At 42.8% G+C, this 25115-nt stretch overlaps 1 protein-coding gene across 4 annotated transcripts in view; it reads left to right on the top strand.

Moving 5' to 3' along the window:
- LOC140464971 (uridine phosphorylase 1-like) overlaps positions 1–25115 on the top strand; it is a 124273-nt gene that overhangs the window by 12028 nt on the left and 87130 nt on the right. For 3 of the 4 annotated variants that reach the window (XM_072560675.1, XM_072560671.1, XM_072560673.1), the window contains exon 2: positions 23507–23625. The gene's annotated coding sequence lies outside the window, so the exon portion shown is untranslated. Of the gene's footprint in view, positions 1–11489; positions 11607–23506; positions 23626–25115 lie in introns of those variants that run through there. The other variant, XM_072560672.1, reaches the window with a different exon arrangement.

Genomic DNA, 25115 nt, shown 5'->3' with positions numbered 1-25115 from the left:
AGGAGAAACCTCTTCACCCAGAGAATGGTGGGTGTGTGGAATGCTCTGCCCCAGAAGGCAGTGGAGGCCCAGTCTCTGGATTTGTTTAAGAAAGAGTTGGATAGAGCTCTCAAGGATAGTGGAATCAAGGGTTATGGAGAGAATGCAGGAACAGGATACTGATTGAGGATGATCAGCCATGATCATAATGGATGGTGGTGCAGGCTCGAAGGGCAGAATGGCCTACTCCTGCACCTATTGTCTATTGTCTATTGTCTACAAGCAAATGTTAAGAGTTTGTGAGTCCATTCAGAATTAGATTAGATTTTTAGATTAGATTACTTTACAGTGCATGTGTTCAGGCTTCTGTACCTTCTCCCTGATGGTAGAGGTTGTAGAAAAACATCGCCAGGGTGGGATGGATCTTTGAGAATGCTGGCGGCCTTTTCTTGACAGTGGGCCTGGTAGATGGATTCTGCAGATGGGAGGTTGGCCTTTGTGATTGTCTGGGCCGAGTTTACCACTCTTTGTAACTGTCTTGAATGGTACAGTTGCCATACCAAGTCGTGATATATCCAGTCAGAATGCTCTCGATGGCACATTATAAAAGTTGGCAAGGGTATTTGCCGTCATAGCAAATTTCCTCTGCTGCCTGAGGAAGAAGAGACATTATTGGGCCTTGATGTGCATCCACATGAAGAGTCCAAGAAAACTTGTTGTGCGTGACCACTCCCAGGAGCTTTGCACTCTCCACTCATTCCACCTCTGTGCTGTTAATGTGTAGGGGAGCATGAGTAACATCCCGCCGAAAGTCAATAATGAGTTCCTTGGTTTTGCCGGCATTGAGAGCTAGGTTGTTCTCAGTGCACCATTTATCCAGGTCTTCCACCTTCCATCTGTAGTCTGTTTCATCACCATCTGAGATTCGACCAAATATGGTGGTGTCATTAGCGAACTTTTAAATGGCATTAGTCCAGTGTTTGGTGACGTAGTCATGGGTATACAGTGAGTACAGTAGGGGGTTGAGTATGCACCCCTCGAGGACTCCAGTGTTGAGTGTTAGTGAGGAAGAAATATTGTTCCCAGTCTTCACTGATTGTGGCCTGTGGGTCAGGAAACAGAGGATCCAGTTGCAGAGAGTGGGGCTTTGTCCAAGATGACTAAATTTACTAATCAGTCTCGAGGGGATAATAATGTTGAAGGCTACCCATTGTTGCCTTGTAATAGAGAGAGTAAAATCAATCATAACGTTAGCTACCTGAATAGAGCAGAATGTATGACACTTAGAATTTAGTGATTGCAGGAGTTTAGTACAGAAGGGAAGAGAGGTCTGCTTTTAACACTAAACTTAAGGCAAGTAAGTGGTTTACATTTAGTTCATGTTTTGGCACTGAGTGCATAATGGTGCTAACAAAATGTGCACAGAAGCCTTTAAAACAAATTAAGAGATAATTCTGAATAAATATAGTTTAAGATAAGGTAAGATTCCAAGATGAAGAATTAAGATAGCTAACTGGGTGAGAGTGAGAGTTTTCAGCTATTTCAACTTGGCTGATGTACTGTAAATACTTAGAGTCATAGAGATGTACAGCATGGAGACAGACCCTTCGGTCCAACCAGTCCATGCCGACCAGATATCCCAACCCAATCTAGTCCCACCTGCCAGCACCCGGCCCATATCCCTCCAAACCCTTCCTATTCATATACCCATCCAAATGCCTCTTAAATATTACAATTGTACCAGCCTCCACCACATCCTCTGGCAGCTCATTCCATACACATACCACCCTCTGCGTGAAAAAGTTGCCCCTTAGGTCTCTTTTATATCTTTCCCCTCTCACCCTAAACCTATGCCCTGTAGTTCTGGACTCCCCAACCCCAGATAAAAGACTTTGCCTATTTATCCTATCCATGCCCCTCATAATTTTGTAAACCTCTCCGACGCTCCAGCGAAAACAGCCCCAGCCTGTTCAGCCTCTCTCTGTAGCTCAGATCCTCCAACCCTGGCAACATTCTTGTAAATCTTTTCTGAACCCTTTCAGGTTTCACAACATCTTTCCGATAGGAAGGAGACCAGAATTGCAGGCAATATTCCAACAGTGGCCTAACCAATGTCCTGTACAGCCGCAACATGATCTCCCAACTCCTGTACTCAATACTCTGACCAATAAAGGAAAGCATACCAAACGCCTTCTTCTCTATCCTATCTACCTGTGAATCCACTTTCAAGGAGCTATGAACCTGCACTACAAGGTCTCTTTGTTCAGCAACACTCCCTAGGACCTTACCATTAAGGGTATAATTCCTGCTAAGATTTGCTTTCCCAAAATGCGTCACCTCGCACTTATCTGAATTAAACTCCATCTGCCACTTCTCAGCCCATTGGCCCATCTGGTCCAGATCCTGTTGTAATCCGAGGTAACCCCCTTCGCTGTCCACTACACCTCCAATTTTGGTGTCATCTGCAAACTTACTAACTGTACCTCTTATGCTCACATCCAAATCATTTATGTAAATGACAAAAAGTAGAGGGCCCAGCACTCCACTTGTGGCACTCCACTGGTCACAGGCCTCCAGTCTGAAAAACAACCCTCCACCACCACCCTCTGTCTTCCACCTTTGAGCCAGTTCTGTACCCAAATGGCTAGTTCTCCCTCTATTCCATGAGATCTAGCCTTGCTAATCAGTCTCCCATGGGGAACCTTGTCGAACGTCTTACTGAAGTCCATATAGATCACATCTACTGCTCTGCCCTCATCAATCTTCTTTGTTACTTCATCAAAAAACTCAATCAAGTTTGTGAGACATGATTTCCCACGCACAAAACCATACTGACTATCCCAAATCAGTCCTTGCCTTTCCAAATACATGTACATCCTGTCCCTCAGGATTCCCTCCAACAACTTGCCCACCACCGAGGTCAGGCTCACTGGTCTGTAGTTCCCTGGCTTGTCCTTATCACCCTTCTTAAAGAGTGGCATCACGTTTGCCAACCTCCAGTCTTCTAGCATGTCAGCTGTGACTATCGATGATACAAATATCTCAGCAAGAGGCCCAGTAATCACTTCTCTCGCTTCCCACAGAGTTCTCGGGTACACCTGATCAGGTCCTGGGGATTTATCTTATCTTTATGCGTTTCAAGACATCCAGCACTTCCTCCTCTGTAATCTGGACATTTTGCAAGATGTCACCATCTATTTCCCTACAGTCCATATCTTCCATATCCTTTTCCACAGTAAATACTGATGCAAAATATTCATTTAGTACCTCCCCCATTTTCTGTGGCTCCACACAAAGGCCGCCTTGCTGATCTTTGAGGGACCCTATTCTCTCCCTAGTTACCCTTTTGTCCTTAATATATTTGTAAAAACCCTTTGGATTCTCCTTAATTATATTTGCCAAAGCTATCTCATGTTCCTGTTTTGGCCTCCTGATTTCCCACTTAAGTATACTCCTATTTTCTTTATACTCTTCTAAGGATTCACTCGATCTAACCTGTCTGTACCTGACATATGCTTCCTTCTTTTTCTTAACCAAACCCTCAATTTCTTTAGTCATCCAGCACTCCCTATAGTTACCAGCCTTCCCTTTCATCCTGACAGGAATATACTTTCTCTGGATTCTCCTTATCTCATTTCTGAAGGCTTCCCATTTTCCAGCCGTCCCTTTACCTGCAAAAATCTGCCTCCCATCAGCTTTTGAAAGTTCTTGCCTAATACCGTCAAAATTAGTCTTTCTCCAATTTAGAACTTCAACTTTTAGATCTGGTCTATCCTTTTCCATCACTATTTTAAAATGAATAGAATTATGGTCACTGGCCCCAAAGTGCTCCCCCACTGACACCTCAGTCACCTGCCCTGCCTTATTTCCCAAGAGTAGGTCAAGTTTTGCACCTTCTCTAGTAGGTACATCCACATACTGAATCAGAAAATTGTCTTGTACACACTTAAGAAATTCCCCTCCATCTAAACCTTTAAAACTAAGGCAGTCCCAGTTGATGTTTGGAAAGTTAAAATCCCCTACCATAACCACCCTATTATTCTTACAGATAGCTGAGATCTCCTGACAAGTTTGTTTCTCAATTTCCCTCTGACTATTGGGGCGCGCGATCCATAATACAATCCCAATAAGGTGATTATCCCTTTCTTATTTCTCAGTTCCACCCAAATAACTTCCCTGGATGTATTTCAGGGAATATCCTCCCTTAGCACAGCTGTAATGCTATCCCTTATCAAAGATGCTACTCCCCCTCCTCTTTTGCCTCCCTTTCTATCCTTCCTGTAACATTTGTATCCTGGAATATTAAGCTGCCAGTCCTGCCCATCCCTGAGCCATGTTTCCGTAATTGCTATGATATCCCAGTCCCATGTTCCTAACCATGCCCTGAGTTCATCTGCCTTCCCTGTTAGGCCCCTTGCATTGAAATAAATGCAGTTTAATTTATTAGTCCTACCTTGTCCCTGCCTGCCCTGACTGTTTAACTCACTTCTGTTCTCAGCTGTACCCGTCTCAGATTTATCTCTTTCCTCACTATCGCCCTGGGTCCCAACCCCCCACCTTACTAGTTTAAATCCTCCCAAGCAGTTCTTGCAAATATCTCTGCCAGTATATTAGTCCCCTTCCAATTTAGGTGCAATCCGTCCTTCTTGTACAGAGCATTTCTACCCCAAAAGAAATTCCAATGATCCAAAAATGTGAATCCTTCTCCCATACACCAACTCCTCAGCCATGCATTCATCTGCTCTATCCTCCTATTCTTGCCCTCACTAGCACATAGCACTGGGAGTAATCCAGATATTACTACCCTTGAGAACCTCTTTTTAAAAATTCTACCTAACTCTCTGTAATCTCCCTTCAGAGTCTCAACCTTTTCCCTTCCAATGTCGTTAGTTCCAATGTGGACAATGACCTCCTGCTGGCCCCTGTCCCATGTGAGAACATTATGCAACCTCTCTGAGACATCCTTGATCCTGGCACCAGGGAAACAACACACCATTCTGCTTTTTCTCTGCTGGCCACAGAAACATCTGTCTGTACCTCGGACTACAGAATCCCCTAACACAATTGATCTCTTGAAAGCCGACGTACCCCTCGTTGCATTTGAGCCAGCCTCAATACCAGAAACTTGGCTGTTTGTGCTACGTTCCCCTGAGAATCCATCACCCCCTACATTTTCCAAAACAGCATACCTGTTTGAAATGCGTAAATCCAGAAAAGACTCCAGCTCTAGCTGCCTACCTCTCTCACCCTTCCTGGAGTTAACTCATCTATGTGACTGTATCTGAGACTTTCCCCCCTTTCTATAACTGCCATCCATCACATACTGTAGCTGTTGCAAATTCTCATCGCTTCTAACTGTCTCTCCAAACAATCCACTCAATCTGATAAGATTTGCATCCAACAGCATTTATGGCAGATATAATCCGCAGTAACCCTTAAACTCTCTTTAGACTCCCACATCTGACAAGAAGTACATATCACTGCAAAGGCCATTTTGCTCCTTCACAATCTACAGACCCAGAAAATAATACCGTCTTGTTCCTCTACAAACACTGCCCCGAGTTAAATTAATAGCTATGGCTTATATTTTAAGTTTAATCAAGAGACTTATCTCCAAAAACATATAATCAGGAAAGAATCCACTGTACCCACTTCTGCAGCCTTTCTCTTGGACTGACTTAAAACAACAATTTACTTATCTGATTCTCTGCTCCCAGACCATTTGACACCACACAGCCATAGGCTGCTGAGCAAAAAAAACCTTTGCTTTGGATGAGTAAACAGTAAGAAATTTGTGTCTTTCTGAAATCAACTGACTTAATTTTTATTCAGGTCATTAATTAATATGTCTAGAAATGACAGAGTAGGCAGAATGTCTGGACTATGGACGGTGAGACTTCTGCATTCCCACATATGCAACCAATGACTTTACCTTGAATCACTCTCATTCAGAGTGATTGAGCTAGGCTGTGGAAGACATTCTGAAATAGTAAGGATGGGAGGAATTTCTGAATAGTCCATGTCCAAAAGAAAACAGAATTAGGAAGAGGAGCATGTGACTACAAGGAGCAGTGTGGTGATTTCTGAGAGATTGAGAAGCTAGATTCTGTAGACATTGATCTTGTCCAACAGGTACAGTATTCCCTAGCTCTGAGAATGAGTAAAAATTGGAGGCCACAATGCAAACAATGCTCTGTTTCCAAGAACAGACAAGCTCAGTTTTGAAATGTGATATTGATAGGGGTTTCATAATTAAGGGATTATATAGTATCATCTTCAGACACAAACAAGATGGAGGGGGATGTGTTACCAACCTGGTGTCAGGATAATGGATAGTTCAGATGGTTGAGAATAGTTTGGAACAGGAAGCGGGAAACCTAGTTGTTGTGTTGCATGTGAGAGTAAACAACATAAAAAGGGACATGGAGGAGGTCCTGGTAATTGTATATTAGGAGTTTAGAAGCTAAATTAGAAACATTTGACCCAAGGAATAATAATTCATGGACTAATGTCGAAGCCCCATTTAACTTGACAGGAGAAAATAGATCAGGAGAATTACCATTTGGCTAAAAGATTGGTATGGGACATTCATGACTAGGACAACTAAACTTTGTTCTTATGGGTCAAGTTCCACCAAAACTAGAATGGGACTTGTGTCCTAGCAGAAGGAAAATCAGGGAAATCACAAAGTCTTTAAACAAGTATGTTGAGGGAAGGTTGTGCAAGAATTGAAATAACACTAAACATATAAAATAACTGGAATTGAGAGCATTAGACAGACTAAGGAAATGGCCAGGAAACAAGATGACGTTAGAAAAGGAGTGTAAAACAGATGCATAAGAATGAAGGAGAAGCTGCTTTTAATAATGAGTTAAACAATTTGAACAGCAATGCACACTATCAGTAATAAACAGGGCAAGTGAAGACAATAATACATTGCAAGGATCACAATACAGTAGGGATTACAAAAATATGGCTACAGAAAAATTAGGATTCAGAAAGGAAATATTGCAGGGTAAAACATATTTAGAAAAGATAGAGCGGGAGAAAAATCATATTTCATAAATGTAGCCAGGGATATGAGGTAGAACTGGCTTCAAGCCTTTATATGCTTAGAAATCTTTATATACAGTGCTGCACATGACATATTATGGACCCCTAAACAGTAAACATAATTTCAGCCTACTCCTAAATATCTGAGCATAGAAATGTTTAGATTGCTTTTAATCAACCAGTTCGGGCATTTTATTGCATGCTGCTGGAGCAGGTAGGCTTAAACCTGGGCTTCCTGGCTCAGAGGTGAGGACACCACAACTGTACCATAATAGTCCCAAACCTACTGCACCTGACATTCCAAGGCAATCAAATGGCAACTGGACCATTCAAGATCGGAGACGGTTACAGAGAGTGGTAAACTTGGCCTGGACAATCACAAAGCCCAACCTCCCATCTATAGAATCCACCTACCAGGCCCGCTGTCAAGGAAAGGCTGCCAGCATTCTCAAAGATCCATCCCACCATTGTAATGTTTTTCAACAATCTCTACCATCGGGGAGAAGGTACAGAAGCCTGAATACACACACAAGCCAGTTTCAAAACAGTTTCTTTACCCTACTGTTGTTAGAATACTGAATGGACTCACAAACTCTTAGCATTTGCCTGTACCTGTGTTTTTGCTATTGCAGCTGTTTACCTATTATTTACTTATCTACGCTACTTAACTCTGTGATCTGCCTGTATTGCTCGCAAGACAAAGCTTTTCATTGTGCCTCGGTACATGTGACAATCCCTTATCCAGTTGAACCAGTCCTGAGTTTGCTGAGCTCTGGGATCAGCCAGGTTTAGGCATTTTCAGACTATATAGCTGTTGGCCTTATGAGCATAGATTGATATTTTCTAACCAGCCTGTACAGACATGTTATAAGACACCTTTACAGCAGGTAGATCTTGAACACAGGCCCCCTGGCGTAGAGGTAGGGATACTACCATTATATCACAAGACTCCCCCCCTCCCAAATTACCTCCCATGGAATGTTTTTTACCCAGATCCTCATAACATTACTTGACTCTTTGGAATACTAAATACTGGATTAATGGTGCTAGAAGAGCACAGCAGTTCAGGCAGCATCCAACGAGCAGCAAAATCGACGTTTCGAGCAAAAGCCCTTCATCAGGAATAAAGGCAGTGAGCCTGAAGCATGGAGAGATAAACTAGAGGAGGGTGGGGGTGGGGAGAGAGTAGCATAGAGTACAATGGGTGAGTGGGGGAGGAGATGAAGGTGATAGGTCAAGGAGGAGAGGGTGGAGTGGATAGGTGGAAAAGAAGATAGGCAGGTAGGACAAGTCAAGGAGACAGTAACTGAGCTGGAAGTTTGAAACTAGGATGAGGTGGGGGAAGGGGAAATGAGGAAGCTGTTGAAGTCCACATTGATGCCCTGGGGTTGAAGTGTTCCGAGGCGGAAGATGAGGCGTTCTTCCTCCAGGTGTCCGGTGGTGAGGGAGCGGCGGTGAAGGAGGCCCAGGACCTCCATGTCCTCGGCAGAGTGGGAGGGGGAGTTGAAATGTTGGGCCACGGGGCGGTTTGGTTGATTGGTGCGGGTGTCTCGGAGATGTTCCCTAAAGCGCTCTGCTAGGAGGCGCCCAGTCTCCCCAATGTAGAGGAGACCACATCGGGAGCAACGGATACAATAATTTATTGTATCCGTTGCTCCCGATGTGGTCTCCTCTACATTGGGGAGACTGGGCGCCTCCTAGCAGAGCGCTTTAGGGAACATCTCCGAGACACCCGCACCAATCAACCAAACCGCCCCGTGGCCCAACATTTCAACTCCCCCTCCCACTCTGCCGAGGACATGGAGGTCCTGGGCCTCCTTCACCGCCGCTCCCTCACCACCGGACACCTGGAGGAAGAACGCCTCATCTTCCGCCTCGGAACACTTCAACCCCAGGGCATCAATGTGGACTTCAACAGCTTCCTCATTTCCCCTTCCCCCACCTCATCCTAGTTTCAAACTTCCAGCTCAGTTACTGTCTCCTTGACTTGTCCTACCTGCCTATCTTCTTTTCCACCTATCCACTCCACCCTCTCCTCCTTGACCTATCACCTTCATCTCCTCCCCCACTCACCCATTGTACTCTATGCTACTCTCTCCCCACCCCCACCCTCCTCTAGTTTATCTCTCCATGCTTCAGGCTCACTGCCTTTATTCCTGATGAAGGGCTTTTGCCCGAAACGTCGATTTTGCTGCTCGTTGGATGCTGCCTGAACTGCTGTGCTCTTCCAGCACCACTAATCCAGTATTTGGTTTTCAGCATCTGCAGTCATTGTTTTTCCCTCTTTGGAATACTAGTCTGGTGATAATACCACACTGCCACCTCTTAAGAGCATAGATGTTTCCCCATTACTGCCCATGCCTGACCACAATAAAACACCCAATTAATGTACAATTAACAATAGTTGTCTTATTGGGGTATTGTAGTGTAATGGTGGTAAACAAAATGTGACACATCCATTAGTAGGACTGACAGTAGGACAGCCATCTGGAGGAATCCCCAAGACTATAGGGAGAAGCTCAATGTTCTCCACCCAGCCAACATAAGTGCCAATATTTCTCTCCAATTCCTTGTTCTCAACTAATCTCTGCTACAGCAGCCAAGACTCATCCACTACCAATCTCACTAATGCATACAACATCTTGTCCACTCATCCTTACCCACCTGAATTTATGACACCATTAACTTTGCATGCCTTCTGCACTGCCTCTTCACTAGCTTGGAAAACTTCTCCTGGACCAATACTAACACTACCCCAAGTACTTTCATCTTCTGTAATTCCTGCCTTTTTCTTATTTCTGGAGCAGAATTAAGATAGGTGGTGTGTTGCTTGCCATTTGGCTCCTCACCCCTTACAAGTAGTGGATCCTAGCCTCAGACAACCATTAGCAAGGCCTGGACTGCTATTGGAGGCTGCCCTTGACTTACTGTTCCTGGATCCTTGACTAAACTGAGGCTTGCTGACAGTCGTGGCACATTTCCTGGCTTTGTGTTTGTGCTAAATAGCACGCAAAACAAGAGTAATATAAATCAGACATTTATGGCTGAGGGTGAAATATGAAAAAAAAAACAAGGCAACGCCATGTAGGAATATTGGAAGCATCCAGGAAGGCTCAGAGTGCTGTTGCAGAAAGCAAAGAGCCAGAGGTGCAACCTGGTCTAGTCCCTGAACTGGGTGTGTCCTTAAGCACAAAGGGCCTTAGCGATAGTTAGTGGTGCAGTATTGAAGCACTGAAGTGTCTTTAAAGTGGATTGAGGATGTGAAAAATGAGGGCTCACAAAGAGGCTGGCACATGTCATATGCCAATATCTGTGGATGTGGGATGGGTGTGGTCAGTGTCCATGAAGTGTGCCTGAGATGTTAGTCCTGGTCTCCATCATGGAGGTCTTTTGGAGCACGCAATGAGTTGAAGCCAAGGATTCCCTCAGATTTCCATGTCAAGATTTCCTATGGCTTTTGTGCATGGAGTGTTTGGTAAGATCACAACCTGTGGTGAATAAATATCATTTGGGAACTCATCACTGACTGGAGAGAATCTCACCATGCTGCTCAAGAAAAGCATACAAAATGTGATGAGATGATCTTGTGGTCAAGATGGGCTAAACCAAATGTCTAATTCAACACTTCTCTTAGCATAGTCCACATCACATAAAGCCTGGTAAGATTCCTCCCATTAATAAACCTGTAGAATGAGCATACAATTGCCAAATGAATTTCAGCACAGATGAATGTGAGAATTTGGCCCATTGTTCCAATTAGAAGATCGTTATTACTGAAGCATAGACTCAAGTTGTGTGTTGGGGTCCTGCTGAAGTCCTGATGCAGTGGATACCACAGTAATTTCTAAGATAGTTGAAAATTCTAATTGGCAATTACTCGATGTTTGGAATCATTTAAAAATGTTCTGAACTCTTGAGTTGAGTGCTGATGCCAACCACCTACCTACCCATGTCACCTGATCCTTCCCTTGACCTGCCTGATACTAGCTTCTACCCTCCCTCCTGACTTAAGCAACACAGTCCTTCACACACCTCCTACCCACCTCAATCCCTGAGTCCTACCCTCAGGGACAATAACCCTGACTCTCACAGAAACCCAAATCCCTTCCATCCCTGCCATTTTAGACCTATATGGACGCCTTACCTCCTTCATCGCCCAACACCCAATCCGACTTGATTTGACTCTTGATAACCCCGACCCCTCCCCTAGCACTCTAACCCCAATTTCCCTGATATCTCGAACCCCAACTTATCTTGTACCCTACTCCCTCACCTATCTGCTACCCTATCTCTCACTTACCTTACACATGCATACTTTTTTTCTGTCGCTGCTAAAGTGGCTGCAACACCTTTGAATCCTGCCCTAAAAAAAGGGTGTGGTTTCAGCACAGATCCACTTCACTGCTGCCTGTGTGGATTGCTAAACTGGATTAGACTGCTCTGGTGATGATAGCTCCTGCCTGGAATGTTCACATGGACGACTCCTGAAAGGATAAATGGGTAACCTTTAGTCTTATTTGGGCTTGAAATAGGGATTCTGACCCCATTTGGAAGATTCAGCTGGTGGTATTTTGGTAAGTAAAATAATGAAGTGGCTTTTGGTTGGGAACTAAGATCTAGATGTGATAAAGGAGCAAAGAGATTTGCATGTTGCAAGTGTACAAGTCATTGAAGTAGTGACATTTGTTGATATGTCATTTCAAAGCCTGCAAATCAAGAACTAGGTTTTATTTCTCGAGGAAGAATTGAAAAATAGAGAAGTTGTGCTGAAATTAAAATAAAAAATGGAAAAAACACAGCAGGTTAGGCAGCATCTGTGTAGCAAGAGAAAAACCAAGTTAACTTTTTGGGTTTGTGATCTTCCGTCAGATTTTGGGGAAAGAAAATGTGGTAAGTTTTGAACATGAGAAAGATGGGACAAGGACAAAATGAATTTTTATGGTAGTGTGAAAGACAGGAGAGATGAAATGAAGTTATGCTGAACTTACATAATGAACCTTTGTTTGCTCAAACCTTCAGTGTTGTGCATCATTTTTGAAAATGGGCCAACAAAGATAAGTACGGATGTTACCAAAAGTATAAAGTTTAAAGTACATCCAGATTGACATGTATATTTATTACTGACACTATAGTGCTGATTCCCAGGGCACACAAAGATCTGCCAGTACTGGCTGTGTGAAGTATTTGCATAGCTGATAGGCACACCTTCCCTTAAACACGTACACAGAACTTAAGCAAAAACGCCATCTCCCAAAAAGGAATTAGAATGCTTCCATCAGTATGAATGGAACAGAATTTCACTATCACTGTTCAGATATTGTCTGCTCGATATTCTGTCAGAACTTTATCACAATACTGGCATTCATATCACGGCTTGACTGAGATAAATAAGCAATACTGCAAAGATCAATAATCATAAAGAAATGCATTATGAACTATAGACTACAAACAGAATGTTGATGCAAAGTTGATAAATCATAATCTTCCCTCAGGTTCATTTAGGAGCAATTTTGCAGAAATTTTGCAATTTCTGATAATGAATAAAGCTAGGAGACTGGCTGCACTGAAACGTAAGAAATGAAAGGTTTGCCCATGTAGAAGGATCATGATTAGAGGGAGGGAGTGGCCTTATATTTTGGCAAAATATTGAACAAAAGTATGGGAGGAAGGACACTAACTTTAGGAAAGATTCCAAGGCCTTGGTGAGGATGCAGTGGAGATTTACCTGAATGGTACTCGGGTGAGAACATTACAGTGATGGAGTGAAACTGAGCAGAGCTACTGAGGGTGCTGTGAATTTGAAATTTGTTCCTACGATCAGAGGGAATAATTAAGAAGAATAACATGCATTTGAGGGTAAATTAAATTAGAAACATATATAGAAAAGCAGAAATGAAAGCTTTCATGAAGGAATTGGATAAATATTAGCCAAAGAAAAAATTGCTGTGCAATTGCTTTGCTGTTTGAATTCGTGTATCGCTGGACATCAGAGTGCATCTGGGAAAATTAACAAACAGTGAAATTCACAACTAATCTTGGAGGAACTGTTGGGCGAAGTTCACAGCACAGAATCAGATAAGTTAATTGTTGTTTTAAGTCTGTCCAACAGAAGGGCTGCAGTAGTGGGTACAGTGGATTCTTTCTTGATTATATGTTTTTGGAGAGAAGTCTCTTGATTAAACTTAAAATATAACCCATAGCTATTAATTTAACCTGGGGCAGTGTTTATAGAGGACTAAGACAGTGTTATTTTCTGAGTCTGTAGATTGTAAAGGAGCAAAAACGGCCTTTGCAATGATATGTACTTCTTGTCAGATGTGGGAGTTTAAAGAGAGTTTAAGGGTTACTGCAGATTATATCTGCCATAAATGCTGTTGGATGCAAATCTTATCAGATCGAGTGGATCAGTTGGAGGGACAGATGGAAGCAATGAGGAATTTGCAACAGCAACAGTATGTGATGGATGGCAGTTATAGAAAGGAGGGAAAGTCTCAGATACAGTCACATAGATGGGTTAACTCCAGGAAGGGTAAGAGATGTAGGCACCTAGGGCAGGAGTCTTTTGTGGATATACCCATTTCATACAGGTATGCTGTTTTGGAAAATGTAGGGAGTGATGGATTCTCAGGGGAACGTAGCACAAACAGCCAAGTTTCTGGTATTGAGGCTGGCTCAAATGCAACGAGGGGTACGTCGGCTTCCAAGAGATCAATTGTGTTAGGGGATTCTGTAATCCGAGTACAGACAGACGTTTCTATGGCCAGCAGAGAAAAAGCAGAATGATGTGTTGTTTCCCTGGTGCCAGGATCAAGGATGTCTCAGAGAGGTTGCAGAATGTTCTCACGGGGGAGAGGGACCAGCAGGAGGTCATTGTCCACATTGGAACCAACGACATTGGAAGGGAAAAGGTTGAGACTCTGAAGGGAGATTACAGAGAATTAGGTAGAATTTTAAAAAGGAGGTCCTCAAGGGTAGTAATATCTGGATTACTCCCAGTGCTACGAGCTAGTGAGGGCAGGAATAGGAGGATAGAGCAGATGAATGCATGGCTGAGGAGCTGGTGTATGGGAGAAGGATTCACATTTTTGGATCAATGGAATCTTTTTTGGGGTAGAAGTGACCTGTACAAGAAGGACGGATTGCACCTAAATTGGAAGGGGACTAATATACTGGCAGAGATATTTGCAAGAACTGCTTGGGAGGATTTAAACTAGTAAGGTGGTGGTGGGGGTGGGACCCAGGGAGATAGTGGGGAAAAAGATAAATCTGAGACGGGTATAGCTGAGAACAGAAGTGAGTCAAACAGTCAGTGCAGGCAGGGACAAGGTAGGACTAATAATTTAAAATGCATTTGTTTCAATGCAAGGGGCCTAACAGGGAAGGCAGATGAACTCAGGGCATGGTTAAGAACATGGGACTGGGATATCATAGCAATTAAGGAAACATGGCTCAGGGTTGGGCAGGACTGGCAGCTGAATGTTCCAGGATACAAATGCTACAGGGAGGATAGAAATGGAGGCAAAAGTGGAGGGGGAGTGGCATTTTTGATAAGGGATAGCATTACAGCTGTGCTGAGGGAGGATATTCCCAGAAATACATCCAGGGAAGTTATTTGGGTGGAACTGAGAAATAAGAAAGGGATGATCACCTTATTGGGATTGTATTATGGACCCCCCAATACTCAGAGGGAAATTGAGAAACAAACTTGTCAGGAGATCTCAGCTATCTGTAAGAATAATAGGTTGGTTATGGTAGGGGATTTTAACTTTCCAAACATCAACTGGGACTGCGTTAGTTTTAAAGGTTTAGATGGAGAGGAATTTCTTAAGTGTGTACAAGACAATTTTCTGATTCAGTATGTGGATGTACCTATGAGAGAAGGTGCAAAACTTGACCTACTCTTGGGAAATAAGGCAGGGCAGGTGACAGGTGTCAGTGGGGGAGCACTTTGGGGCCAGTGACCATAATTCTATTCGTTTTAAAATAGTGATGGAACAGGATAGACCAGATCTAAAAGTTGAAGTTCTAAATTGGAGAAAGGCCAATTTTGACGGTATTAGGCAAGAACTTTCGAAAGCTGATTGGAGGCTGATGTTCGCAGGTAAAGGGACGGCTGGAAAATGAGAAGCCTTCAGAAATGAGATAACAAGAATCCAGAGAAAGTATATTCCTGTCAGGGTGAAAGGGAAGGCTGGTAGGTATAGGGAGTGCTGGATGACTAAAGAAATTGAGGGTTTGGTTAAGAAAAAGAAGGAAGCATATGTCAGGTAGAGACAGGTTAGATCGAGTGAATCCTTAGAAGAGTATAAAGAAAGTAGGAGTATACTTAAGAGGGAAATCAGGAGGGTAAAACTGGAACATGAGATAGCTTTGGCAAATAGAATTAAGGAGAATCCAAAGGGTTTTTATAAATATATTAAGGACAAAAGGGTAACTAGGGAGAGAATAGGGCCCCTCAGAGATCAGCAAGGCGGCCTTTGAGTGGAGCCACAGAAAATGGGGGAGATACTAAATGAATATTTTGCATCAGTATTTACTCTGGAAAAGGATATGGAAGATATAGACCGTGGGGAAATAGATGGTGACATCTTGCAAAATGTCCAGATTACAGAGGAGGAAGTGCTGGATGTCTTGAAACGCATAAAGGACCTGATCAGGTGTACCCGAGAACTCTGTGGGAAGTTAGAGAAGTGATTCTTGGGCCTCTTGCTGAGATATTTGTATTATCGATAGTCACAGGTGAGGTGCCAGAAGACTGGAGGTTGGCAAACGTGGTGCCACTCTTTAAGAAGGGTGGTAAGGACATGCCAGGGAACTACAGACCAGTGAGCCTGACTTCGGTGGTGGGCAAGTTGTTGGAGGGAATCCTGAGGGACAGGATGTACATGTATTTGGAAAGGCAAGGACTCATTTGGGATAGTTAGCATGGCTTTGTGCGTGGGAAATCATGTCTCACAAACTTGATTGAGTTTTTTGATGAAGTAACAAAGAAGATTGATGAGGGCAGAGCAGTAGATGTGATCTATATGGACTTCAGTAAGACGTTTGACAAGGTTCCCCATGGGAGACTGATTAGCAAGGTTAGATCTCATGGAATACAGGGAGAACTAGTCATTTGGGTCTAGAACTGGCTCAAAGGTAGAAGACAGAGGGTGGTGGTGGAGGGTTGTTTTTCAGACTGGAGGCCTGTGACCAGTGGAGTGCCACAAGTGGAGTGCTGGGTCCTCTACTTTTTGTCATTTACATAAATGATTTGGATGCGAGCATAAGAGGTACAGTTAGTAAGTTTGCAGATGACACCAAAATTGGAGGTGTAGTGGACAGCGAAGGGGGTTACCTCAGATTACAACAGGATCTGGACCAGATGGGCCAATGGGCTGAGAAGTGGCAGATGGAGTTTAATTCAGATAAATGCGAGGTGCTGCATTTTGGGAAAGCAAATCTTCGCAAGACTTATACACTTAATGGTAAGGTCCTAGGGAGTGTTGCTGAACAAAGAGACCTTGTAGTGCAAGTTCATAGCTGTTTGAAAGTGGTGTGGCTGGTAGATAGGATAGAGAAGAAGGCGTTTGGTATGCTTTCCTTTATTGGTCAGAGTATTGAGTACAGGAGTTGGGAGCTCATGTTGCGGCTGTACAGGACATTAGTTAGGCCACTGTTGGAATATTGCGTGCAATTCTGGTCTCCTTTCTATCGGAAAGATGTTGTGAATCTTGAAAGTGTTCAGAAAAGATTTACAAGGATGTTGCCAGGGTTGGAGGATCTGAGCTACAGGGAGAGGCTGAACAGGCTGGGGCTGTTTTCCCTGGAGCGTCGGAGGCTGAGGGGTGACCTTATAGAGGTTTACAAAATTATGAGGGGCATGGATGGGATAAATAGAAAAAGTATTTTCCCTGGAGTTGGGGAGTCCAGAACTAGAGGGCATAGGTTTAGGGTGAGAGGGGAAAGATATAAAAGAGACATAAGGGGCAACGTTTTCACACAGAGGGTGGTACATGTATGGAATGAGCTGCCAGAGGATGTGGTGGAGGCTGGTACAATTGCAACATTTAAAAGGCATTTGGATGGGTATATGAGTAGGAAGGGTTTGGAGGGATATGGGCCGGGTGCTGGCAGGTGGGACTAGATTGGGTTGGGATATCTGGTCGGCATGGACGGGTAGGACCGAAGGGTCTGTTTCCATGCTCTACATCTCTATGACTCTATGACTCTAATAGGAAAAGAGAGGGAGAGCAATGAACTATTTAAATCATATTTCCAAGGTACTGGCCTCAAGCACAACAACATAAATAGTCGCCACCTGTGCTATACCATTCTGTATAAGATTATACCATCAGGAAAGGATGATCAGGCTATATCTCTTCTTTTAAGATGAGAAGGCTGAAGGTTGACCAAAATTGTTTATGCTTAGGCAATGATTAAAGACTAAGCAGGAAAAAGATGTGTATGCCAGGTATCAGGTTTATATTGCAAGTGACAACATTATTGAATATAGAAAATACACACAGAGTGTAAGAAAGGACAAACATATCAAAGAGAGAGTATTAGAAGAAACTGGAAGCTAACTTTAAAGAGGATTCAAAAATATTCCAAAGACATATAAGTAATAAAAGGGTAATTCAAGAAGGAATGAGACCAACAAGGAATCAAAAAGAGGATTCTTTCTTGGAGCCAGCACAGGCATCAAAATAATTCTTTTGAGGGCTGTACTTGAGATTTTCTAAAGGTGTACTTTTTGATTTTAGGGTGCCACCTTTTGGTTTTCTTGGGGTCTATCATTCTCACTAGCTCCTTTGTTAGGTGATGCAGTAATGTAATAACATTAGCTTTTGTTTTATTGATTAACATAAGAATTATTGCAGTGACAAATACATTGAGAAGAATTCATCAATATCCGCAATTATCATCCCCATATTAAACATAAAGTTGAGACATACAAGGAAAGCATTAGTTTCCCAGACACCATAATATTCAAATCGCGAGACGACAACAGGAATAAGTTTGCAACAGAAGTTTTTTTCTGAAAGAATTGAAATACATCTCTAAGCAAAAAAACCTATCACCATAAACATACTTTGTGAAAACTGGTGAGATTGTAGTTAGTGCAATTCCATCGCATATGCAGAAGTCTGAAGGATTTTACTCAAGCTGTTACTACCCTTTTTACTGCAACTGTGTTCTCAATCTCAAGTTGATGTTTCACATTTGACATCATTTTATTATAAAAAAATCCGCTAAACTTTTTTCCGTACAGTGGCTCCTGAAGATATTAGACCTTATGCTAGAGATTCCACGTTCATTTTCAAGACATCTATTGCCTCATTGACATTTCGTTCTTTTCTGGCTTTGGGTTAGTTGAGTCTTTGTTGACAGGTGTAAATCCATTTTTTGTCATTTGCAGCCCCCTTTTCTACTCTCACCCTGAAGTCTCCTTTTCCTAACAACTTCTACTTGCAGCCCTCTTCTGCCCTCACTTCTCTTTCAACCATCTTCTTTACCCTTTACAACACCGGACCTTGCACATTCTTTATCCACACCTTGCAGCCCTTCTTTTCACTTCTTGAATTTCTTTTTGCATTCCCCATCTTTGGCCGTCTTTACTGTCCCCCTTTCAAGTGGTCAATGGACTCCTTTTCCCTCCTTAAAGCTCTTTTCCTCTCATCCCTTTGCCATCCCCTTCATTTTATTTATTGTATTCATCTTCCTTTTCGCCCCATCAGCCCCCTTCCTCGTCTTTTTCAGCCTCCCCATTCCCCTTTGCAGTCTCTTCATTACCTTTCCCAAGCTTTGTCTTCACCTTGCCCCTTGTTGGAAACCCCTTCTTCTCCCAGATTATGTTTTCCACCACCCCACCCCTATTATTCTACCAATAGTACTCCTCAAGACTAGTTGTGGTCAATGGCAACGCCCACCCCACCACTCCTCCGAAGGCACTGGCACAGCTGATGGAACCCTTCCCCTGCCCCATCTAGTCTCTGTTGATGGTAGCCCAGTGACATGTTCACACTGCCACTTCTTAGCTGCTTCTATCACAGGCTGTTCTCTCTTCACTAGTGAGCCTTACAGCAGTAAACATGAATGAGTACCAACCTGTGATAGGAGGAGCACTTCTTCAATTATCTATGTATCCCACTTACCGAATCAACATTTTTCTGATTGGTCATGATTGCATTTTTGCCTACGATTTAATAGTTTTCAAGAGCTAATTTTCTAACTGCCTTGATGTATTTTGACCTGGACAGAAGACATAGCTGGTGTTTGAAGTGAGTTGTTTGCCTTTGTCTTTAACAAGAGAGATGATGCTGCAAAGTTGTGGTGAGTAAGGAGATAATTGAAAAGTGGATAAACACCAGGCTCTAGAAAGGTTGATTATACATTAAGGTTCTGGATTAGTGGTGCTGGAAGAGCACAGCAGTTCAGGCAGCATCCAAGTAGCTTCGAAATCGACGTTTCGGGCAAAAGCCCTTCATCAGGAATTCCTGATGAAGGGCTTTTGCCCAAAACGTCGACTTCGAAGCTACTTGGATGCTGCCTGAACTGCTGTGCTCTTCCAGCACCACTAATCCAGAATCTGGTTTCCAGCATCTGCAGTCATTGTTTTTACCTTATACATTAAGGTTGTTAAGTTACGAGGCCTGAATGGAATCATCCAAGGCTGCTAAGGGAAATAAGATTGGAAAGCGCAGAGACGCTGAGCCTCACCTTCCGATCCTTCTGGGATATGAGGGTAGTGTCAGAGAACCAGGGAATTGCAAAATGTTACATCCATGCTTGAAACAAATTCAAGAAATAGGCTCAGTGACAGTAAACTAATGCTGCATAGCTATTTTAAGCCTCAAGGAAGTGATGTTCCCCAGGGATTAGTATTAGAATCACTGGTTCTCATGATATTTATTTTTGGATATGTAGATTACAATTTCAAAATTTGCAACTTAACACAAGACTTCCAATTATAGCAAATCATGAGAAAGAAAGTGATAGTCTTTAAAGGGACATAGAGTATGATTGATAATTACAGATGAAGTTTAATGCAGAAAAATGCAAAAGTATGAAGAGCAAAATTGCAATCTGAACTAAACTTAATGGAACAGCGGAGACCTTGGGGGGGTATATGTGCGTGCTCCATTGAAGGTAGCAGAAGAATTTAAGAAAATTGAAAAAAAGCCAGTAATGTCCTGAGCTGTCTAAATATACACATTGAGGGCAAAGCTGTGAAGTTATGTGGAATGATTATGAAGCACTGTTTTGACCTCAATTAGAGTAATGGACTGAATTTTACCAAAATCAACTAAGTGTCAATTTTGGGGAGATTCATAGAGGAGTTCTCTCCTTGAGCTTTAGTAAATTAACTGTGTAATCTACTGTATCATTCTCATGTTGTCTTGCCTCTCTGATGGTGGAAGTACTTGCCATAGCCGGATCTTCTGGAACTTCTGCCACTGACAGCTTATTTAAGCTCAGTGGTGCCCTAGGTCAGTGCTGCCAGTAACAACTAGCACTTCAGAGTTTGTAGAAGGACAGAAACAAGAAAAGGCCACTGAAGCCTTTTGGTGGCATGGGTAACACTTTATATAAGGTAGAATTTCACATTCAGAAACATGTTGTTACTTTACATGAGTTTGATTGGTTGTCATTGTAGCTACAGATTCAAGAATTAAACCGTACAGGTTATCTTTTCTTAGCAGCATGTCATGTTAGAATTCTAACTATTCTTTCCAAGTTTTAGAAAGCCATCAAAGAGTCAAAAGTGTTAACTTTTCTTGAACAGCATAAAAAGTGAAGAAAAGCTGCATTTGCTGATGGGAATAAATAAAGCTGCTTCCCTTCTGAGAAGCAAATTTTCAATCAATAAACAATCACTTCACCCAACTCAGATCTATTGAATGTGAGTGTCAATGAGGTTCTGTCTGGCTTGTTGCTCCTGATGCTGCATCTCTGTATAATGCTGAATTTGAATGTAACTCCTGGTCAGCGACCTCATTTTCCTCTTTGGAATACTGGTGCCACACTCCTAGTTCTCCAGTGTGCATAAGCATTTATGCCACAGTGACATCAGATCATGTAGAACTTGAACAGGTCTATAACGATGCAGAATATGCCCTGTCTTGTCATCTCACATATATATATATAGAGAGAGAGAATGTTCAATCAAGTTTGTTTATGTTCGTGCACCTGAGTGTCGACTTGATCTTAACTATTTGATGACATGGGACTGGAGACAAACAGTATGGAGCACCTAAACTGAAATTCAATGACATTAAAGTGCTATGGGCAAAAGATGAGGTCAATCCAGAACTGGGAAAAATCTGAATAGAAGCTTGTAGCAGCACAGAGCAGCACACGATGTAGTTCAAGTTCTGAAGAACGGTCACTGGACCTGAAACGTTAACTCTGATTTCTGTCTGAAGATACTACCAGACCTGCTAAATTTTTTCAGGAATTTGTTTTTGTTTCTGATTTGAAGCATTTGCAGTTTTTTTTTATATGTACTTCAAAGCCCAGCTAAGCATTGGACTCCAGATAGAGAAACAGTGAGGTCTGCCGATGCTGGAAATCAGAGTTAAGAGTGTGTTGCTGGAAAAACACAGCAGGTCAGGCAGCATCCGAGGAGCAGGAAAATTGACATTCTGGGCTGGAGCTATCATTCCTGATGAAGGGCTCTGGCCCGAAGTGTTAATTTTCCTGCTTCTCAGATGCTGCCTGATCTTCTGTGCTTTTCCAGCAACACACTCTCAACTCCAGATAGGGAAAGCCAATGCAACACTGACAAAGTGCAGAAAAATCCACAAAAGACAATTTGAAGGAACAAGTGAAAGCAGTGAGCAACATTATTCAAACTCTAGGGAGTAGAGGTCCAGTCTTCTCAACATCCCCCCATCCAGCCATCCCATGAATTAATCTCTGAAATAATTCCACAGAGGCCAGGATCCTATCATCTGGTCACCCTTTATCTACATGTGGAGAGTTTTGACACTGATCCAGGTTCCGCAGAGCCAAGTGCCATAGTGAACAGGACTTCTGACACTCCTGTTTATACCTGTCAGCCAGGGCTCTCTGATTGGACCTGATTAACAGCCCCAGCCAGGGAACTCACATTCTATGAGATCGACCTGGCTCATCATGTTACAATCATTGCAAGTCTCCCTCTCTGAGTCTGAGGACACAGGCTGGCTGTTTTTTATAGCCCCTCCTGAGGCAAATTACCATCAGATCAGGTTCCTCCACCTCTGCCTCTGAGACATGTAGCATGTAATGCACAGAGGCTCACCTCTTGTGCCCAGAGCTTGGAATTCTTGGAAGAAATTCATTCCCCTATTTAGGTGGCAAAGGTATTAAGGCAGCTATATGCATTGTGTCCAATTCAGATTGCAAGGTATCTTCAATGCTTGATCGAGAGGGAGAACCCACGACTTCCAGAACAGTTGGTAAGGGAGCGGAGGAGCCAGGCATATGTTACAGGTTTCATATCGTTCACTTGCTTGTTCAGGATTGTTCCATCTACCCAAACCTTATACGTCACTGGACTTGACCTCATAGCGATCATGCCTATTACACATGCGGGACCATTCCTACATCAAAGTTTGTTCCCTGAAGTAAACTGTCTCTCTTGTTTAGTGGAGTTTTGGTGTCTGGCATTGGCATACCACCTTCCCCCCCCCCCCCCCCCCCCCCAACCCACCGAGTCCAGGAAGATCAGCTTTAACCTGATGTGGAGTCTTCTCCCCATTAGCAACCCTGCTGCAGGTAGTTGCGTTAGAGTGTTCCTATAATCAACCAGGAACTGGGATAGTTGGGTATCTAGTGAAGTTGTAGGCTGTTTGTTTAAGCCTGCTTTCAAAGTGCTGTTTCTGCCAGATCATTGGATGAAGAATGATATGAGGCCATCCTTATATGACAAACACCATTCGAGTTTAGGAAATTCCCACTCGTAAACAATGGTCCATTAATTGTATCCAGCTTTCTGATTGATGCCTCTACTTTTGTCCGTAAGGCAAAAGGCACTGGATGGACCTTGCAGAATCATGGAATTGCTTCCTGTTCAACAGGCAAGGTGGTCTTGGCTCCTCTGATAATGCCTAGGCCTTCCTGAAAAAAAAATCAATGTATTTAATTAGGGCTTCACTCAGGCAGCCAATCTGCAATCAAAAAATGTTGAGCCAATCTAATGAATCTTTCTCAACCAATTTCACTCAATGCAGGGAAGCTTGAGGCTTATTTACATCTCTGTATGCATTACATGGAAGGTAAGTACATTCTTGAATAGCATTGTTTTCTCAAATGCCTTCAAGGCAGATCATTTAGGCTAGTGAAAATATGCTATGGATCATCTCCTTGTCGTACCCCATAAGCTTTTGTTTGCTACACGTTAGAAAAACACTCATTAGAATTAATGATGTAAATAGCACTGCTGTTGTTTATTAATTCATTCCATAAATATTGATACTGAAAGTTTCTTTGAAACCTTCTTTTCTAGGTACACATAAGTCATTTGACTTTGGTATATGCAGCACAATCTTGAAATTTAGTACCAACACGAAAATAAGACTAACGAACAAAGGGGAGGACATCAAAAGATTCAGGAAGACATAGCAGGTAATTGAATGCCAATATTGGGAAATTGTCATTAGGATAGACATGAGCTAGTGAGACTATTTTACTGTAGAGAAAGAAAAGGGTAAGAGAAGATTAAATTGATATTTTCTGAAGGACTTTGGTGGAAAGAATAGGGAAGGACCATTGTTCCTGATTAGAAAGCTAGTGAGGCAGTGGCTGTAGATTTAGTGGTATTGCTGAGAAGGACAACATGGCCCATATTGTTATAAAGATGATTGTTTGAATGTGGAATACTTTACCACAGAGTGATTGAGACAGATCTCATGATATCTTGCGAGAGGAATTCAGCTATATATATTTGAAACAGGGGCATGATGTAAAGCAGTGGGATTAGTCTTGAATAACTTGAGTAAAGAATCACCATAATGGACAAAATCTTGCCCTTTCCACTGTTTGCCAAAAGAGACCATTTTATTGGTGAAGAAAATGGTGCATGTGGATTCTGTCACTCTCCTCCTTAAATTGGTGGCATGAATGCCCAAGGATAGCCTTCCTGCCCCATAGCGAATTGAGGCCTCTAAGTGGGCAATTAGCACCCACATAAGGACCTCATTGAGCCATGGCTGGCATTAATGACACGGAAGTGTTTGGGGGGTGAGGGGAAGGCCTTCCATTTGGAGAACATGACAAACAAATCCTAATACGTTTGGTTGTGGGGTCCCAGAATTGAGAGGGGAAGGTTGAGGAGGAGAGGTCACTGGCTCAGTACACTTAATACTGAATTAATGGACTTGGCATTGGGAAGGGGTCCCTTCTGAAAGCCAACTTCTGCACATATTTCTGACTGCCTCCCCAAAATTCCCGTGCAACCCTTCCCATACAAGCTGCCTACCTTTCATAATTCAGCTGTGCTTGCGATTTTTCCTCTAACTGGGCCTTGGGTGGATGCAGTACTGGTAGCAGCAACCACTGTCTCAGTGAGGCTGTTAAGTACAGAAGAACTGCCAACACTTGTAACGAGCAACCCTCAATGAGCAGGATTTCCCACCCTTGGAGTCTTTGATCCTGGGAGAAAGCTTGTTAAGTACAAGATATGGTTGGCCTTCTAGAAAAAGGCACAATTCACAGCCAATGGCCAACATCTCCATTGTCTCAATAAGGTTCCATCCAATGGGATAGGTAACCTTTGTCTCTGTGGGAATTTATTGGTCAGAGTATTGAGTACAGGAGTTGGGAGGTCATGTTGCGGTTGTACAGGACATTGGTTAAGCTACTTTTGGAATATTGCGTGCAATTCAGTCTCCTTCCTATTGGAATGATGTTGTGAAACTTGAAAGGGTTCAGAAAAGATTTACAAGGATGTTGCCAGGGTTGGAGGATTTGAGCTATAGGGAGAGGTTGAATAGGCTAGGGCTGTTTTCCCTAGACCGTTGGAGGCTGAGGGGGTAACCTTATAGAGGTCTACAAAATCATGAGGGACATGAATAGAATAAATAGACAAAGTCTCATTCCTGGGGTAGGGGAGTCCA

This window comes from Chiloscyllium punctatum, chromosome 41, assembly GCF_047496795.1.
Source record: "Chiloscyllium punctatum isolate Juve2018m chromosome 41, sChiPun1.3, whole genome shotgun sequence".
Lineage (NCBI taxonomy): Eukaryota > Metazoa > Chordata > Chondrichthyes > Orectolobiformes > Hemiscylliidae > Chiloscyllium > Chiloscyllium punctatum.
Note: the sequence above shows the minus strand (reverse complement) of the source record. Positions and strands in the feature narration are given on the sequence as shown.